At 42.7% G+C, this 15,474-nt stretch overlaps 1 protein-coding gene across 3 annotated transcripts in view; it reads left to right on the forward strand.

The window, feature by feature from the left end:
• Nucleotides 1-15,474, forward strand: part of RILPL2 (Rab interacting lysosomal protein like 2) — a 35,717-nt gene that overhangs the window by 2,045 nt on the left and 18,198 nt on the right. For 2 of the 3 annotated variants that reach the window (XM_023241330.2, XM_006938391.5), the window contains exon 2: nt 5,249-5,430. The gene's annotated coding sequence lies outside the window, so the exon portion shown is untranslated. Of the gene's footprint in view, nt 1-5,248; nt 5,431-15,123; nt 15,187-15,474 lie in introns of those variants that run through there. The other variant, XM_006938393.3, reaches the window with a different exon arrangement.

A 15,474-nucleotide genomic window follows, 5' to 3' on the forward strand; every position in this document is an offset into this window, starting at 1 on the left:
ATGCTCTGTCTCTCTCTGTCCCAAAAATAAATAAACGTTGAAAATAAATAAATAAATAAATAAATAAATAAATAAATAAATAAATTTTTTTAAAAATAAAGGCCTCACCCAATATTAAGCAGTACTTATGGCCATTATAAGAATAACTCCTGTTATCAACAAAGGATTGATCATCCCCATTACTAGTCCTTGTATTACCCCCATTTTTCCAGTTAAAGAGCTCCGTAATAGAGGAAGGTATCTTGTTCAAGACCTTAGGGCAATTACCAGTACGGTCATACCCTGTCACTCTGTTGCTCCTGACTCCCACACCCTCCTTTCTAATATACCAGCTGCAACTACTGCTTTTTCTGTTGTTCCCTTATGCAGTGCCTTTTTCAGCATCCCTGTCGACCCCCAAAGTCAGTACCTTTCTACTTTTACGTGGAACAATCAACAACACATTTGGAGAATCCTACCCCAGGGATATACTGAAAGCCCTACCTGTTTCTCTCAAACCTTCCATTCTGACCTACAAGATCTTGATTTCCCTGGGATATCTACACTTTGCAATATATAGATGATTTATTATTATGTTCTCCTACCCTAAAGGCCTGTGGCACTGACACTAAATGCCTTCTGAAGCAATTAGCCAACAAAGGACACAAAGTATCTAAAGATAAATGACAATTCTGTTCTGCCTCAGTCAAATTCCTAGGCCACCTTTCTGCCAGATGGGCTAAAAATAGAACCAGACAGAATTACTACCTTCACCCAGTTCCCTCAACCCCAAGACTAAAAGACAATTACACGGTTTCCTGGGTCTTGCTAGATACTGTCGCCCTTGGATTCCCAAATATTTCCTCATAGCTCAACCCTTATACTAAGCCTTCCATACTACTACCACTCCAAACCTGATCCCGTGGTCTTAAGAAGCTCCTTTGTTATTTTTTTTTAAGTTTATTTGTTTATTTAAATAATCTCTATACCCAACGTGGGGCTCAAACTCTACTTGAGATCAAGAATTGCATGCTCTTGGGGCACCTGGGTGGCTCAGGTCATGATCTCACAGTCTGTGAGTTTAAGCCCTGCATCGGGCTCTGCTGACAGCTCCGAGCCTCGAGCCTGCTTTGGATTCTGTGTTTCCTCTCTCTCTGCCCCTCCCCTGCTCGTACTCTGTCTCTCTCTCGAAATAAATAAATATTGAAAAAAGAAAAAAGAAAAAAAAAGAGTTGCATGCTCTTCCAATTGAGTCAGCGAGGTGCCTGCCTTTATATCTTTAAAAAACAGGGGTGCCTAGGTAGCTCAGTCGGTTAAGTGTCTGACTTTGGCTCAGGTCATGATCTCACTGTTCGTGGGTTCAAGTCCCACATTGGCTCTGCACTTCAGTGCAGAGCCTGCTTGGGATTCTCTCTGCCTCTCCTTCTCTCTCTGCCTGCCTCTCTCTCTCTCTCTCTCTCTCTCTCTCTCTCTCTCTCTCTCTCTCTCAAAAATAAATAAATTTAAAACCAACCAAACAAAAAAAACCTCACCTCTTCTGCAGCTCCAGGACACCCTAATTACCAACTGCCTTTCTTTGTTTTTGTCCATTTGAACATCCTTTCCCAAAGGCATGGAGGCCTACAATGCCCCCAAGGGTATGGCAGTCTTCAATTAGACCCTGTGGCCAAAGGTTCACCTCCCTGCCTCCGTGCCCTGACAACCCACCTGTATACTCATTATATGAGTATACTCTATACTCATTACTGCCACCAAAAAACGAACACTAGATTCTCCTCCATAGGTATTAGGCCTACATACAGTTAGAACTCTGTTAGACTCCCACCACACACACCTGTCTGCCAGTTGACTTAGAAAATTGGAACTCTGGTTTCTTTGTTCTCCGAACGTTTTAGTCTCTCATTGTCCCCCTCTCAGTCCTTCTACCTTATGTCCCTTACTCCTCCAAAACTAAACTGAACACATCCTGTGACGGCATCCTTGTAACTGACTCATTACTTACCCCTTGATTAGACCTTCATGAAATTCCCAAATACAGATTTTGGGATTCTCTCTCTCCTTCTCTCTGCTCCTCCCTCATTTGCTTGTGTGTGCTCTCCTCTCTCTCTCAAATTAAATAAAGCTTAAAAATAAAATAAAAATGTTTTTAAAAACTTACATATTAAAACTACTTGACACCATTCTCCTTCCCTCCAGCTTATCTATTAAAAGTTCTCTCCAGCTAATCTGTTAAAAGTTCAAGCCTGTTTCAAACAAGATACCCCTGAAGCCAAGGTCAATCATTATGCTGACCCGGCCACCAAAGATGTGACACTTAACTTCTGATTCACAAATGTCCATCTGTATGACGTACGGGGCACAAATAAAATGGTCCTATGGGCACAATACTGTTGGAAGCCATCTCCAACTATTGCCCAACAAATATTTCAAAATGTACAATTTAGCCCCTTGCACAATCTTGGGAAACCATATCACACTGCATTAGGTCAAGTTCCTCTTCCCAGTGGGCCTTTTGACATCTGGCAAATTGATTTCATCCAGCTTCCTCAATGGTAATGATCTGTGTGTTTCTCACCAGACCAAGGCATTTCCTTGCACTCAAGCAACAGCAAAAGCAGTGGCCAGAAACCTATTAGAAAAAAAATCATTCCCGATTGGGGTATTCCTTGACAGCTACACGGTGATTGAGGAACACATTTTTTTCTGGTCATACTGTCTGAGAGGTCTGCAAAATCTGGCCATCTCTCAACATTTTCATTGCACCTACCATCCTCGATATTCACAGGATTAGTTGAACACTCTAATGGCATAATCAAAACTCAGTCGGCCAAACCAACCTCTACCTTTGGTCTACCGCAGCCCACAGCTTTGCCTCTTGTCCTTTTAAATCTAAGATCTACCCCTAATGGAAGGGCTCACTTGTCTCCATTCAAAATCATCGCCGAGTGCCCTATGATGAGGATCCCTTGCCCTCTACTTTGTTATAAGGAGAAATTCTTCAGTACAGAATATATATGGAAGGCCAAATTTGTTCAAGATTCATTTTAAAGAGTGCTCCTGAGAGACAAAATACTCACAACCTTAAGCCTGGAGATCTAATATATTATTGGAGGACACATCAACTTAGAGATTCTTTACAGCTGAAATGGAAAGGACTTTATCGGGTATTGTTAACTGCCTTGTGTGCAGCAAAGCTACAAGGGGCTGACTCATGTATAGATTCATATTTCTCATTTAAAAAGGGCTCCAGATTCTGAAAACAACTTTCAGAAACCCAGAACTGAAGGAGACAATGTCTGATCCCAAAAGCTGATACCCAAAATTTAGGACCAAGCCAGAACCCTCCTTTTACTTGAATTCTCATTTTTTTCCTTTTGTCTTGTTTCCACCACCCAAGATAGGCCTGAAGTCATTCATGACTTCTGCCTGCTCCGTTGGTTCGAGTTCTTAACTGAAGACTTCCTTATTAACTCTTAGGTTTTAATAAGACTTGACACTGGGGCACCTGGCTGGCTCAGTCGGTACAGTATGCGACTCTTGATCTTGGGGTTGTGAATTCAGACCTCACGTTGGGGATAGGGATTACTTAAAAAAATAATTTTAAAAATAATAATAAGACTTGACACCCTATAGTCTCTACCCTTTGTTCTCAACTCCTATACAAATTCAAGATGAAAAACCAGTTAACAATATTGTTACTACTAAGCTCCATCAAACAGAGAACCGCCTCTGATTGGAATACTAACTCCATTATTAAGCTGTCCCAACCATAGCCCGGGGGATTCCCCCCCACCCCCGCTGAAGAATTGTTGCGTGTCAGCATAACCCACTCAGCAGACATCCCAACCAAATACTAAATGCTCCCTTTTAACTCTTCTTCGTTCAGTAAAAATGCCCCATAGATTAGGATCATGTGCAGTGCCTCTAACCATCGCTCCTCCACCCCAGAGGCATCCTAACTCCATTGGCTTCAACCTCCTTTCCCTGTTTTGACATTATTCCTATCCCTAATTTCACTTCCTCTGTAAGATATGTCCACCTGGGACCTAGTGTGGTCTCTACAGATGTAAATCTCATCTTTGCATTAGCTGATTGCTATAATCTTATCAAACTACAACTGATTTTTAAAGATAAAAAGGCAGGTGCCTGGCTGACCCAGTCAGAAGAGCATGCAACTCTTTTTTTTTTTTTTTTTTTAATATTTATTTATATTATTTGGAGCGCCTGGGTGGCGTTCCACTTCAGCTCAGGTCATGATCTCATGGGTTCATGAGTTCAGGCCCCGTGTCGGGCTCTATGCTGACAGCCCGGAGCCTGGAACCTGCTTTTAATTCTGCATCTTCCTCTCTTTGTCCCTCCCCTGCTTGCATGCTCGCTCACTCGCTCTCTCTCTCGAAAATATTAAAAAAATTTTTTTAATAAATATTTATTTTGAGAGACAAGAGTATGAGCAGAGGAAGGAAGGACTTGGGCAAGGAAGGACTCCACTGTAATGAATTTCCCCCACCATAACTGATCAATGGGAAATGAAGAAGAGAAGGGGCCAGGGAAGGGTTGACAACCCTGACTCCATCTTGCAACAGCCACCATTTTATGGAGTTTCCCAGAGAGCAGCCACTTCCTGGAATCATGATAAACGTCTTGGTGTTTAGACACCTGGAAAGTTCCACGTGTCTCACAATACTGAGCAAAATCAGTCAGCCAGTCGCTGAGTGACCCATACCAACTGAAATTTCTCCCTCACTGTAGTTTTAAGCCTTAAAAATAAAATAAGCCTTAAAAATACCACCTCTCCTTGTCCTCTTTGGACAGGCACACCAACTGATTTGGATTGTCCTTCTGGGTTTGCAAACCTAAATAAAGATTTGTCCTTGCTCATCGGCTCACTCCTAAAATTTTTCTTTAACAACATGAAATTTTGTACATTTTCCCAACCCCTAAATTTAATAAATTCACTTTCGACACAAGCAAAATAGCTTTTTAAATTGAGCTTGGGGCCTTTGACTTTAGAATCATGTGGGAACTTGTTAAAATGCCATTTTCTGGGCCCGCTGGGATCTGAGAGCTCAGAATCTCTGGAAATTTGCATCTTTTGCAAGTCCCCAAATGATTCTTGAAGCATACGAAAAGACTCCTGCCCGTTAGAGTCATGGTTAAGAAGCCCAGATTTAAAACTTGGGTGTAGGAGGGAAGAGAGAACCAGGTGGTCAATAAATATTTGTAGAACAGATGTATGCATTCTGATTATGGTATGTTTCTTTTTTCATAGGTGCTTATATTCCAGTAGATTACAACTTGATTGTGTTACACCTTGAAATTCTTCGATACAGTTGTGCTTAAATTTGATGGTGGGTGTCTGGTGGTTTTCTTAAGCCACTCATTTTCTGATTAATCCTTACAAGTGGATGATTTCTGCAGCTGGTATCTTCAATGTAATCTTATCCTTAGAAGGTAAGTTTATCTCTAATTACTAAGAACGGTATTACTGTTACCTAGTCTTCATTAAATTTAAGTTTTTATGTATTTATTTTGAGAAGCAGAGAGTGTGTGAGCTGGGATGGGGCAAAAAGAGAGGGAGAGAGAGAATCCCAAGGAGTGAGAGAGGAACCCGACCTGGGACTCGGTCCCATGAACCATGAGATAGATCATGACCTGAGCTGAAATCAAGAGTTGGATGCTTAACTGACTGAGCCATCTGGCGTGCCCCTTTATTGAATCTTTATTTGGTAGGTGAACATAGTTTCTAAATATCTACAGCTTTCTTCATAGTATGTTTTCTAAAAATATATTATTAATAAAAATGTATGGAGCACCTGGGTGACTCAGTCGGTTGAGCAACCAACTCTTGATTTTGGCTCAGGTCATGATCCCAAAGTTGTGGGATTGAGCCCCACATCGGGCTCTGCTCTGACAGGGTGGAGCCTGCTTGAGATGCTCTCTCTCCCTCTCTCTGCACCTCCCCAACTTGTGTGTGCTCTCTCTCTCTCTCTTAAAAAAGTATTAATGGGACACCTGGGTTGCTCAGTCGGTTAAGTGTCTGACTCTTGATTTCAGCTCATGTCTTGATCTCAGGATTGCGAGTTCAAGCCCCACATTGGGTTCCATGCTGGGCATGAAGCCTACTTAAAATTAAAAAAATAAAAATTTAAAAAAAGGAAGGAAATTCTGATCATTGCAATAACGCGGATTAACCTAGGAGACATTGTGCTAAGTGAAATAAGCTGGCCCAAAAGAACAAATATTGTATGATTCCATTTATTTACATGAGGGACCTAGAATAGTCAAGTTCACAGAGACAGAAAGTAGAATGTTGGGGGTGTAATGTTAGTGTTTCATGGATGCAGAGGTTCGGTTCAGGAGGATGAACAAGTTCTGGAGAAGGAGGGTGATGGTTCCACAACATTGTGAATGCACCTAATGCCACTGCACTGCCCACCTAAGAAGAGTTGAAATCGTAAATATGCATATGTGTTTACCACGTTAAGAAAAGTTTTGTTAAATATTCACGTGCACCTCAGTAGCAACCAGCACAACCTAGCACCCAGATCTTGTTTTCTGGTATCATCCTCTAATAAAAGTAACCAGTGCCAGGGCACCCGGGTGGCTCAGTCAGTTAAGCGTCCGATTTCAGCACAGGTCATGATCTCATGGTTCGTGCGTGAGTTTGAGTCCGCATGAAGCTCTCTGCTGTCAGTGCAGAGCTGGCTTCGGATCCTCTGTCCCCCTCTCTCTGTGCCCCTCCCCCGTTTGTACTCTCTCAAAAATAAACATTAAAAAAAAACCAAAAAAACAAAAAAAAAACCAGTGCTCCTTGGAGAAATGGCAGTTCTAGCACTGGGGCAAGAAATACACAAGGTGAACTTGGAGCGACTTGTAGTGCCAGAAAGTAAGGAAGGGCTAAAAACAAAGCAAAACAAAAAACAATGATGATGATGTCACAGGGACACTGGAGCCACCTAAAGGCTCCCCAGCGGCCAAAGCAGATAAAGTAGTGTTCTTCCAGGTGCCCCAAATCTGAAGTTGTTCTTAAATTAAAAGTTTATAAAATGCATCTGGGTGGAGGGGCACCTGGGTGGCTCAGTCGGTTAAGCGTCCGACTTCGGCTCGGGAAATGATCTCACGGCTCATGAGTTCGAGCCCCACATCGGGCTCTGTGCTGACAGCTCAGAGCCTGGAGCTGCTTCGGATTCTGTGTCTCCCTCTCATTCTGCCCCTCCCCTGCTTGCACACTGTCTCTCTCTCTCAAAAATAATAAACATTAAAAAAATTAAAATAACATATGTGTGTGTTTAGAAAGAAAAAAGAAGAAACCTACTACCATATTTAACAATGTGGTTGAATCTCTCAGATATGATGATGAGCAAAGAAACCGGACTCAAAGAGTACAGTCTACACATTTTAATTTATGGGAAATTCTAGGACAAGCAGCATTGACCTGTGATAATGATAAGGGTCAAAATAGAGGTTTCTTATGGGGGAAGTTATTACTGGTTGGGAAAGGGCAGGAGGGAGTCTCCTGGAGTGCTGGGAATGTCTTATATCTTTATCTTGATGGTGGTTATAGAGTTACACGTTTATGAAAATCCATCAAGGTGTACAACAGAGATCTGTGCACCTTAACACAGAAGGTATAACATGTTTATACCTCGGTCAAATGTAAATATGTGCGTGGAAGTGTGTACATACGTGAACATCCAGGAGGCACCGTGGCTGCCAGCATGGTGGCCTCTGGCCCTTTGCGGCTGGCTGTATAAAAGTCAACTTAATTCATTCCAATTTTTAGAATTTAAAAACTCGGTTTCCCAGTCGGATCAGCCGCATTTCAAGTGCTCCATAGATGTGGCAGCTAGTGGCTCGCATATCCGACAGTGTGGATACAGAACGTTTCCATCACTGTAGAAAGTTCTGTCAGACCACACTGATCTAGAGCAGTGATGTTCCATAAAAAGAGGATGTCAGCCACACGTGTCATCTTAAGTTTTATAGTAACCACATTAAAAAAGTAAAAAGAAACCAGTGAAGCTAATTTTAATCATTTATTCTAAATAGAATAAACCCAGCACATTCTAAACATCATTGTAACAGGTAATGAGTAGAAGTATCATTAGAGAGACAGCTTATATTCTCATTTTTGAATTCCAGTGTGCACTTATAATTTGGTTAGGACTAGCCACATTTCAAGAGCTCGCATGCTGGTGGCTACTAGATGAGTGCGGGTGTAGGTAGGTTACATCAAGCTGCCAGCATTAGCTGTTTCTGGGGTAATGGCGGGGCTGCAGGGGGAGGATCTCTCACCTCTTGTACCTACTCAAGGAACATTTACAATTTTTCACAGTGAGCATATATTTACACGTGTCTTGTGTTAGTTAGGTCCCCTGGTGAGCAAAGGGTCCGACCAACTTAGGAGCGCAAAGGGGGTTAGTGGAGATACACCTGTGAGTCACAGAGAAGGAGGAAGCAACGCTGGGCAGAGAAACTCGCCTTCAGACCAGGATGCAGATTTGACATGTTAGAAAGGAAAGGAAAGAAACAGGAAGTGAGAGCCTCAGACTACAGCGTGCACTTGACCACGGAGGGGGGGAGGACCCAGAGCAGGTTGCCCCTTAGAGCTGTCCCGTGGGGGACGCAAATGGCGTGGTCCTCGTCTCCCTGCTGTGCTCAGTCATCAGCTGAGAGCCCCTGGGAAGTGTGCCCTGGCAAGAATGCTGTGCGGAATCCAAAGGTGCTGAAGCTAGAGGCAGTCAGCGAACCACAACCCTCGCACTGACCGGCCAGTGCTTTCCGTTTGGTTTTTTTTTTTTTTAATTGTTAATTGTGGTCAGAGGAAACATAAAATTTACCATTTAAATTCTGATTGCCATTTAATTTCTAAGCATACAGCTCCATAGTGTTAAGTGTATTTACATTGTTGTGCAACCAGCCACCAGAACTTTTTTTTTATCTTGCAAAATTAAAACTCTGTCTCCATTAAATAAAAACTCCCCCAGCCCAGCCCCCTGCTCCTGGTAACCACTGTTCTGCTTTCTGCCTCTATGGATTTCACTATTCCAGGCACCTCGTGTAAGCAGAACCGTAGAACGCTTGCCTTGTTTTCTTTTAATGTTTTATTTATTTTTAAGACAGAGAGAGACAGAGCATGAGTGGGGAGGAGGCAGAGAGAGAGGGAGACACAGAACCTGAAGCAGGCTCTGAGCTGTCAGAACAGAACCCGTGGCGGGGCTCGAACTCACAAACTGTGAGATCATGACCTGGGCCGAAGTCAGACGCTCAATCGACTGACCCACCCGGGCGCCCTGAGCACTTGCCCTTTTATGATTGGCTTCTTTCACTTAGCATCACGTTCTCAGATTCATGCATGTTGTAGCAACTGTCAGAAATTCATTCCGCCGTAGGGCTAGGCTACATTCTGCTTATCCAGTCATCTGTGGATGAACATTTGGGTTGCTTCCACCTTTTGGCTAGAGTAAATAATGCTGCTATGAACATGGGTATACAAAGATCTCTTCCAGATCCTGCTTTCTTTCGGCTATATGCCCGAAAGTGGAATTGTGGGATCATGTGGCTATTGTATTTTTTTTTTTAATGTTTTATTTATTTTTGAGACAGAAACAGAGTATGAGCAGGGGAGGGGCAGAGAGAGGGGGAGACACAGAATACGAAGCAGGCTCCAGGCCCCGAGCTGTCAGCACAGAGCTTGACGCGGGGCTTGAACCCACAAACCACGAGATCATTACCTGAGCCAAAGTCGAACGCTTAACCGACTAAGCCACGCAGGCGCCCCAGTATTTTTAATTTGTTGAGCAACACCATACTGTTTTTCACATGAGCTGCACCGTTTTACATTCCTACCAGCAAAGCACGAGGGTTCCGATTGTCTGCATCCTCTGCAAGGCTTCTTAGTTTCTGGGTTTTGTTTTTGTTTGAAGAATCGCCATCCTAATGGCTGGGCAAGGTATTCTCCCCTTGTGGCTTGACTGGCATTTCTCCAATTAGCGATGTTGGCTATCTTTTCACGTGCTTCTTGGCCTCTTGAAGGGTCATCTGAAAGACATCTCTGTGACTGCCATGTCTAGGGACAGCCGACTCTTGAATAACATAGTTTTAAACTTGGCTGGTTCAGTCAGTGGAGCGGTGGAGCATGTGACTCTTGGTCTCAGAGTTGTGAGTTCGAGCCCCACATTGTGTGTAGAGATTACTTAAAAAGAAAATCTTGAAAAAAAAACTATGCGGGTCCATGTGGGTTGTTCTGATAAGTACAATCGTATACATATAATTTCCTTATGTTCTTCAATAACCTTTATTTTCTCTAGCTTACTTTATTGTGAGAATACAGCATATGATACGCATAACATACAAAATATGTGTTGATTGACTACATTATTGGCAAGGCTTCCAGCCAACAATCGGCTATTAGTAGTTAAGTTTTGGGAGAATCAAAAGTTATACGTGGATTTCTGACTGCGCGTGGGGTCGGAGCCCCTACCCCTCATGTTGTTCAAGGGTCAACAGGTTCAAGGGTGATTAGAAATTAATAACACAATATTCTACAAAGCCAGCAGAAGACCTGGAGGGCAGCGTGGACCACCCTAGTTGACATTTGTGCACACGGATAGCATCTTACGCGGATCTGCCAGCACTGGGCCGGGATCATTCGTTTCTCTCAACGACTATTTGAGGAACAGATTTTTACATTCCAGGGTGGATCAAGAGCTGGGCTGGAGAGTGGGGAGGAGAATTTGATTCCCTTCTGCCAAAATTTCCTTTAATGCTTCCCCACCCACTCGGCACCCTAAATAAACATTTCACCTAAGTTAAAAAAAATATATGCTCTTGTGCAAACAGATTAAAAACTAGTGCCCTGGGCACTGCCCTTCCTGCAACCAGATTCTTTTCTAAAGCCCTTCAACTCCTAGAGATGAAGTCACTGACCCGGGATTGCAGGCATTTAAGCCAAACTGGGAAGTCTCCAAAATCTTTGCTGTTTCCATGCATGATTTATGGGTAAGAAGACCTGGAAAGAATTTAAAGAACGTGAAGAAAGCCATACTGATGTACCACCCAGGAAATAAATGGTGCCATAGGTATTCACAGGAGCGTAAGACTTAAGTCTACTTAACGTACCAAGATAGGACCACCAGATGTTTGCTAATGGAACTTAACTGCTGGTGGGCATTAGCCTGCAAACATTTTTGGTTAAGTGTGACCCACCCACAACTTTTGTTTTCCATGTTCCATGTCACTTTTTCCCTTTGTTTAACCATAAGGCATGACTTTACTCTAGGATCCCTTTTGCACTTTGGTTTCTACTCAAACACAGAGGGTGGAGTGGAGGTAGTGGGGCGCTAGTGCAGCTATATACACTTTTTTTTATGTTTATTTATTTTTAAGGAGAGGGAGAGACAGAGAGAGGGGGAGACACAGAATCCAAAGCGGGCTCCAAACTCTGAGCTGTCAGGGCTCCAGGCTTTGAGCTGTCAGCACAGAGCCCTACACAGGGCTTGAACTCATGAACTGTGAGATCATGACCTAAGCTGAAGTCGAACGCTTAACCAACTGAGCCACCCAGGCACCCCTATATATACTGTCTTAAATCTCAGGGGAACAGTGTTTCTTCAATTCTTTTTAAAACTTTGTACGGGGCACCTGGGTGGCTCAGTCGGTTGAGCGGCCGACTTCAGCTAAGGTCATGATCTTGAGGTCCATGAGTTCGAGCCCCGCGTCGGGCTCTGTGCTGACAGCTCAGAGCCTGGAGCCTGTTTCAGATTCTGTGTCTCCCTCTCTCTCTGACCCTCCCCCGTTCATGCTCTGTCTCTCTCTGTCTCAAAAATAAATAAATGTTTAAAAAAATTTTTTTAAACTTTGTATAATGATATATCCTTGTGACTTTTTTTAAGTTTATTTATTTGAGAGACAGAAAGAGAGAGACCAGGGGAGAGGCAAAGAGAGAGAGAGAGAAAGAGAGAGAGAGAATCCTAAGCAGGCTCCATGCTGTCAGCACAGAGCCTGACGTGGGGCTCAAACTCACAAACTGTGAGCTCATGACCTGAGCCCAAGTTGAGTGAGAGGATTAACCGACTGAGCCACCCAGGCACCCCTATCCTTGTGACTTTAAAAAACTTTGTTGTAAACATGTTCTAAATGTGTTACTAATCCGGGGCGCCTGGGTGGCGCAGTCGGTTAAGCGTCCGACTTTAGCCAGGTCACGATCTCGCGGTCCGTGAGTTCGAGCCCCGCGTCAGGCTCTGGGCTGATGGCTCAGAGCCTGGAGCCTGTTTCCGATTCTGTGTCTCCCTCTCTCTCTGCCCCTCCCCCATTCATGCTCTGTCTCTCTCTGTCCCAAAAATAAATAAAAAAACGTTGAAAAAAAAAATTAAAAATAAATAAATAAATAAATGTGTTACTAATCCAACTTTCCATATCTCGTTCCCCAATAATTATATGAACTTGGGAAATTTCTTATGTTTCATATTTGAGTGGTAACTAGCTTATGATAATAGCTGACATCTACTGAGCACTTACTATGTGCCAGTCACTGTTCTAAAGCACTTCACAACAATCTTATGAACTAGATTTTTTTAATGTTTGTTTATTTATTTATTTATTTATTTATTTATTTATTTATTTATTTATTTATGAAAGAGAGAGAGAGCACGCACAAGCATGGGAGGGACAGAGAGAGAGAGAGAGAGAGAGAGGGAGACACAGAATCCAAAGTAGGCTCCAGGCTGCCACCCAGACAGAGCCACCCAGGAGCCCCACAAACTAGATTTTATCCTTATCCCCATATTACAGATGGGAAAACCAAGCCCCAGAGTAGAGGCATGATTTACTTACCTAACATCACACAGCTTGCCAGTGGCAGATTCAAGTGTTCAATATCTGAATACTTGTGGTCTGGTCTAGAACCCACCCTTTTGAACACTGTGCTATCATTTATTGTTTTTCAAACTTGAAAATGCATTAGAATTATCTACAGGGCTGTGGAAACACAGATTGCTAGGGCCCATTCCCCAAGTTTCTGATTCAGTGGGTCAAGAATTTGCATTGCTGAGAAGTTTCCATGCACCCCATTGCTGGTGGTCTGGGGAGAACACTTTAAGAACCGCTGTTGTAACTCATAACTGTTTTCATAATTTCCCAGTGGAGAGAGAAGGGTTGAAACTGTCGAATTCTATGAGGGATCTAAGAGTTGAGATCATTAACGCTTTATAATAATAGCCAATAATAGCCAACATCCATTGATGCTTATGATGTGCTAGACCCTGGACTAGGCACTTCTCATGCATTATGTCATCTAACCTTCATGCCAGTCTTGGGGAATACTTTTATTTTTTCCAGTTTCCAGTGAAGACATGTGGATTTGGAGAGATTGGGGAACTTGATCAAACTTACGTACCAGCAAGTGGCAATTGTGAGGTTCAAGTCATACTGCTCAACTCCAGAGCCCAGTTGACCATGACACTATAGACTTCGCACATAGTGGTGCTCTGTCTCTGTGGATTTGCCTCTTGACATTCACACAAACGGAATCATACAATAGGAGGTCTTTTGTGACTGGCTTGACTTGGTGTAACTTCCCAGTAATGAGTTATGACATATGTGAAATGTTGTCTGTGAGAGAAGCTCATTAGATAGAGACTGTGCCAGAAGTTCTTAAGGGGGCTGGTCATGCAGGTACCTTCTGCCTAGCACATACCAAAATTCCAGACTCCCAGGAGGAAGCCAGTGAACTATGCTGTTTGCATGAACAATTAAGGAACACTGAGCTACTCTTTTCAGATGGGGTGGCGGGAACCCTCCCCAAACACAAGTTCCCAGATCCTAGCTAAGGCCAACCTTGAAAGCAGGATTTTCCAATGAGAGCATTCCCGGGCCTGCTATGTTAACTGTTTTCTGCACAGATTTCGATAGGGATTATGCTGATTCTGGAGATCAGTTGGAAATGTAAGATGGAGAATATTGCCATCTTAACCATCTTGTTATAATTTATAACACATGATGTCTTTCCATTTATTTACATCTTAATTCCTCTCAATGAGATTTTGTAGTTTTCAGTGTGCAGGTCTTCTTCTTCATTTGTTAAATTTATTTTTAAATATTTTATTCTTTTTGATGCCACTGTTAAGTGGAATTGTTTTCTAAATTTTATTTTCAGATTATTCCTTGCAAGTATATAGAAATGCAATTGGTTTTTGTATATGGATCTTGTATCTTGGAACCTTGAGCTGTTTATTAGCTCTAATAGTTGTGTGTGTGTGTGTGTGTGTGTGTGTGTGTGTGTGTGTGTGTGTGTGTGTAATCTTTAGCCTGTTACTATCGTGGATGACATAGATTATCTTTTCTGAACCAGCCTTGCATCCCTGGAATAAACCCTGCTTAATCATGGTGTATAATAATTTTTACGTAGTGCTGAATTCTGTTTGCTAATATCGTGCTAAATATTTTACATCTATTTTTACTTTACCCATGTTTTATCTAGATTTTTTTTGTTTTTTTGTTTGTTTGTTTTTAAGTAGGCTCCAGGGGTGCCTGGGTGGCTCAGTCGGTTAAGTGTCCAACTCTTGGTTTCAACTCAGGTCATGATCTCACGGTTCGGTTTGTGAGATCCAGTCCCTTATTGGGCTCTACGCTGACAGCATGGAGCCTACCTGGGATTCTCTCTTTCCTTTCTCTCTGCCCTTCCCCCGCTCACACTCACGTGCTCTCTCTCTCTCTCTCTCTCTCTCAAAATAAATAAATAAACTAAAAAAAAAGTAGGCTCCATGACCTGAGCCTAAATCAAGAGTGCGACATTTAACCGACTGAGCCACCCAAGTGCCCCTAGGTTTTTTTTATTATTGCATAGTAGGAGTTCTTTGTATAATTTGGATAATAACCCCTAATAACCCCTTATCGGATTTGACTTGCAGATATATTCACGCATTCTGTAGGCTGCTTTTACACTCTGTTAATTGTGGTCTTGGACACACAAGGTTCACAAGTTTTATTTTCTTATTTTTATATATTTTTGGATGCACAAGATGTTTTTTTAATGTTTTTTTTTATTTATTTGGTTTTTATTTTTGAGAGAGAGGAAGAGAGAGGGAGACACAGAATCTGAAGCAGCTACAGGCTCTGAACTATTAGCCTGTCGTGGGGCTCAAACTCATGGACCGTGAGATCGTGACCTGAGCCGAAGTCGGAAGCTTAACTGACTGAGCCACCCAGGTGCCCCTGTTTTTTTTTTTTTCTTTTAACTTTGAAAGACAGAGTGTGAGCAGGGGAGGGGCAGAGAGAGAGGGGGAGACAGAGGATCAGAATTGGGCTCGATGTGGGGCTCAAACCCACGAACCCTGAGATCATGACCTGACCTGAGGTCAGATGTTCAACCTACTGAACCACCCAGGCACCCTGAATGCACAAGTTTTAAGTGTTGATGTAGTCCTGTTTATGTATTTATTCTTTCATTGCCTGTGCTTTTGAAGAAATCGTTGCTAAATCCAGTGACATAAAGCT

The sequence above is a fragment of the Felis catus genome, chromosome D3 (assembly GCF_018350175.1).
Source record: "Felis catus isolate Fca126 chromosome D3, F.catus_Fca126_mat1.0, whole genome shotgun sequence".
Taxonomy (NCBI): Eukaryota; Metazoa; Chordata; class Mammalia; order Carnivora; family Felidae; genus Felis; species Felis catus.